This window comes from Colobus angolensis, unplaced genomic scaffold (assembly GCF_000951035.1).
Source record: "Colobus angolensis palliatus isolate OR3802 unplaced genomic scaffold, Cang.pa_1.0 Scaffold6, whole genome shotgun sequence".
In the NCBI taxonomy this organism is placed as follows: Eukaryota; Metazoa; Chordata; class Mammalia; order Primates; family Cercopithecidae; genus Colobus; species Colobus angolensis.
The window spans coordinates 17,017,568-17,022,326 of record NW_012119598.1 but is presented as its reverse complement, the minus strand read 5'-3'; the positions used below and the strand labels follow the sequence as shown (position 1 = coordinate 17,022,326).

General features: G+C 42.9%; 1 pseudogene; it reads right to left on the bottom strand.

Annotated features, from left to right (window-relative positions):
- The window catches only part of LOC105526814, a 35,367-nt pseudogene extending 31,359 nt beyond the window's left edge, over positions 1-4,008 (bottom strand).
- Positions 4,009-4,759: the final 751 nt, after the last annotated feature.

Sequence of the window (4,759 nt, the reverse complement as noted above, 5' to 3'; positions counted from 1 at the left end):
TTTTTTTGGAGATGGAGTCTCACTCTTGTTGCCCAGCCCAGGCTGGAGTACAGCAGCACGATCTTGGCTCACTGCAACCTCTTCCTCCTGGGTTCAAGTGATTCTCCTGCCTCAGCCTCCTGAGTAGCTGGGATTACAGGTACCTGCCTTCATGCCTGGCTAATTTTTGTATTTTTAGTAGAGACGGGGTTTCACCATGTTGACCAGTCTGGTCTTGAACCCCTGATCTCAGGTGATCTGCCCACCTTGGCCTCCCAAAGCCCTGAGATTACAGACGTAAGCCACCACGCCTGGCTGGAGATACTTTTCATATTTGTAAAGAGACACTACTGATTCCAGCACTGATTGGAAAAATGTGACAACCATCACTTTATTTGGATGTGAACGATGTATCTAAATCTCTAGTTGCACCTCTTCCTCTAGGTGGACATTGCAGTTGATTCCCCAACTGCATCCCCTTTCTCATCCATTGCAGAAGAGCAATAGGGTATGCAGAAGAGATCTGTTTCAGAGTAGACGCTGATTAGGTTAAATCAATCATGTTAATCCTATACCCCCCATGTGTGGCTGCATCAGGGACCCAGACCTGAGTGGTCATATAGTGATTAAGAAACAGGCAGGTGGCCTGATTCAGCTCAATTTGGCTGAAAGGAAGAACTCTTGGCAGCTTCTCTCTCTCCAAACAGAAACAGGGAATCCCGCAGCTGCATTTCCTCAAGGAAGTCACACTGAAATCTAGAAGATAATCACGATGAAGCCAACATTCTGGAGGGCAGAGTGAGAAATGAAGAAACCCCAGGCCTTGATGGTATCACGGAATTTCTCCGTTGACCAGCTCTGAAGTTACTTTGAGTTTTCTGTTACCTGCAGCTGAAAACAACCTAAGGGACAGATTTCCTGGATCCACAGATTTCCAGTCTTTCGATTCTATGAAAATCTATTTATTCTTTTATTTAACAAAGACTTTTAGATTATCTGTTGTGTACATGGTTCTATATTAAGTATTAAGGATACAACAAAGTAGACACAATTCCTGAGCTCATACTCTATAATAGGCAGAAACATGTTGGCTATGATTGAATTATTGTGATTAAGCAGATAGGCCTTAAATTGAGGGATACTGGGTGTACAGCTGACCCTTGAACAACATGGGGGTTAGGGGTGCCCCCAGATGGAATTTCACACACAGTTGAAATCCATGTATAACTTTTATTACCCCAAAACTGAACTACTAATAACCTACTATTGACCAGAAGCCTTACCGATTATATATGTGTCAATTAAAATATATTTTGTATGTTATATGTATTATATACTTTATTTTTACAATAAAGTAAGCTGGAAAAAAGAATGTTATTAGCACAGCAGTGTTATGTTATGTAGCAGAGGCGGAAGGGGTGGAGGAGGTAGAAGGGGAAGCAGGAGGGACAGGTACATGGCGTGACTTTAATTGAAAAAGTTTCACATATAAGTGGGCCCCTGCAATTCAAGCCTATGTTACTCAATGGTCAACTGTGTTTGGCTCTAGAAATATAAGATTGAGAGTAATTTATTTTCCTCCCAGTGGTGGCTAGGAAAGTTTTACCCACCATAGCATCAGTCAATTCCCATTTCTTTCCAGCTTCTCCCTGCAGTAGAGGGAAAAGGCAGAGGCTGATGGAAAACCCACCGAAATTCCAGCCTATATAGGCAGTCCCCCAACCCCTGTTGTCCCATCATCCTGTGTCCCCTGAGTCACGTTTTGATCCTAAATTCAGCAATCGAATTTAAATAGAATTAATCAATGCCCATTAGGCCATTATCACATGAACACATTGATTTTCATTTCACATGGAAACTCTTTAATTCCTAACAAGAAAACGTCGTAAGCAGGGAATATATAGTTTTAAGGGGTCGTGTGAAGTAGAAGAGACATGCTTTGAACGTCTAACAAGCTTCATAAACATAAAGGATGTTTCTTTTCACTAGCACTTGTTAATAGTTCTTTATCATGCCATATATGGGAGACATTTGAAATCATAACCACTGAAAAGACAGATTCAGGCACACAGTTACATATACTGTAATTACAATGTGAATATTAAATACTAAATATTCACATTAAACACTTAAAAATACTTTATGCAGTGTAGTAAGGAGAGGCTTATGACTAATTTATTTTTCTGATGTCATGAAACATAGAAAATAATCTCTCTCTAGTAACAATGAGGTGAGCCCTTCCTGAACCCAGAGGGCTACACTGACTTTGTTAACTGTCAGGATGTGAGTCCCTGAGCCAACAAGAGCTTTATTACTAGGCTACTTCTCACTCCACTTTCCTTAACTTTCCACAGCTTTTGGGCAAGAAATGAGGCCAAGAAAGCATCCTGCAACAAACATCTTCAGTTCTGAAAAGACTTATTCTAGAATTACTGTTTTTAGTGACTTAAATTTTTGCTTCTAAGAGATTTCATACAGAGATGAATTTTACCTGTTTCAAAATATTTTCATATTGTATCTTTCCTTATAATTGGGATCTGTGGAATATGAAAATCACACATACACATACACACACACACACTCACACACACACACACACTCTTTTGTCAGCCATATGGTATCATTCAGCCTAAGATATTTGCCTTGTGCAGTCACAGCTGGAATTACCCAACATCATTCCTTGCCACAAGTAAACAAAAAAAATATAAGATTATGAATTGTAAAAATATCTTTGACTCAAAGCTGAATTCACATCACTGTTGACTAGAGCCTGGCAATCCTATGTGACTGTAAAAGAAATAAGACTCTGTAACGACAAGTAGTTATTCTTAATGTGAGCACAGGCCTTCCTCTCTCCTCTAATCTTGAATTAATACACCTACATTTCTATGTCCCAGTTTTTTACATATAATATAGCATCAGGAATATTTACCACCAGAATGAAGGTTTTGACAGAGATTTTGATTTTCAGCATCAAGATTTTGGTTTTCAGGCCATGATGAACTCATTAATCTTTTAAAAATACACCCATCTTTTTTTTAAGTTCACTTGCTTATATGGCTAGAAGATTCTGGGGAGAATGCCCTTTGTTCTCATACATGCATGAATAGTGTGAGGCAAAAAGAATGAGAATGAATGACAAGAAAGGAACAGAGAATATGTTCTCTTCTGTGACCGGTGAACTCAGTTTCTTCTCTGTCCTCAGCCTTCTGAAGCACCCTAAGCTACATGTGGAGGGTTGATGTATAGTTTAAAGGTACCAGATGTTAGCTCAGAAAGTAGGGCATGGTGACAAGGAAGGTGATGAGGAGGCTGCTGTGACACCCCTGGGGGTGGCGGTGACAAGAGTGAGCTCCCGGCTCCTGGCTCTTCACTTACTGACCAAGTATCCTTGGCTAAGTCACACACATTCTGTGTCTCCATACCAGTTGCTTTGCTTTTAAATTTAAAAGCAACTTGATGCTGTAAGACAACACCTATAAAAGGGGGTTGAACAGGGAGAAAAGAGTTTCCATGCTTTCCATCCCCAGTGAGACAGAGAGCCCTGTCCCTGATCCAGGGAGGAAGATGAGAGTTGGAAGCATCAAGAAAACTTAGATATGGGTCGTCCTGTCCTGCCAAGGCAAATCTGAGAGGGCAGGAAAAGGTCCTAGCAGCCTCTTCAGTGTGAAGTTTGGTGAATGTGAGCGAAGTCTCCTCTCTCACAGGCCCATTGAGACATCCTAGAATCGCTTGTCCTAAGGATGGTGAAGAGCAGGGTGAGTGATCATTGGCTGCCCTAGGACTCCTGCATCTCCCAAATGAGAGGGTGGTGGCTGCTGCACGTCTCAGAGTTCCCAAGGACCCCAGTGGGAGGAAGAAGTCAGCAGAATGTGAGAGAGAGACACAGTAGTGAGGGGCCTGTGGGCCTGCAGGGGTCTTAGAGTGGCAGCTGTCATCTGAGCAGATCCCCAGAACCAGGGAGCCCGGGGAAGCAGTGTCAGCATCGGTAGATTTCCTATGCCATCTTCCACAACAGATGTTCTCCATCATGGGAGCTTCGGCAATTCTCAGTGCTGAGCCACACTCTGGTCTCATCATTCAGAATCTCTGACCCTGCTCTGCAGGCATTACAGTTGACCCATGAACAACCTAAATTTGAACTGCATGGTTCCACTTATACATGGATTTTTTTCAACCAAGTAGATGGAAAATACGGTATTCCTGGGATGCAAAACTGGAGAATAGGGAGTTTTCATATATACGGGTTCCTCAGGGCTGACTATGGAACCTGAGCATGCGTGGATTTTGGTTATGTGGTGATGGAGGGGCGTTCTGGAGCTGATCCCCCACATATACCAAGGCATGACTGTACTATATTTTAAAGCTCCTTACCATGGACTCCCCACATTTATATGTTGAAACCCTAATCCTGATGTGATGGTGTTTAGCCTTTGGGAGGTGATTAGACCATGAGAGTGAAGCCATTAAGATGGGACTGGTGCCCTAATAAGAAAAGACCAGAGAAGCCGGGCATGGTGGTTCATACCTGTAATCCCAGCACTTTGGGAGGCCAAGCCGGGCAGATCACCTGAGGTCAGGAGTTTAAGACCAGCCTGGCCAACATAGTGAAACCCTGTCTCTACTAAAAACACAGAAAGCTAGCTGGGTGTGATGGTGCACACCTGTAACCCTAGCTACTCAGGCAGCTGATGCAGGAGAATCACTTGAACCCAGGAAGCGAGGCTGCTGTGAGCCAGTATCGCACCACTGCACTCCAGCCTGGGCGACAGAGTGAGAC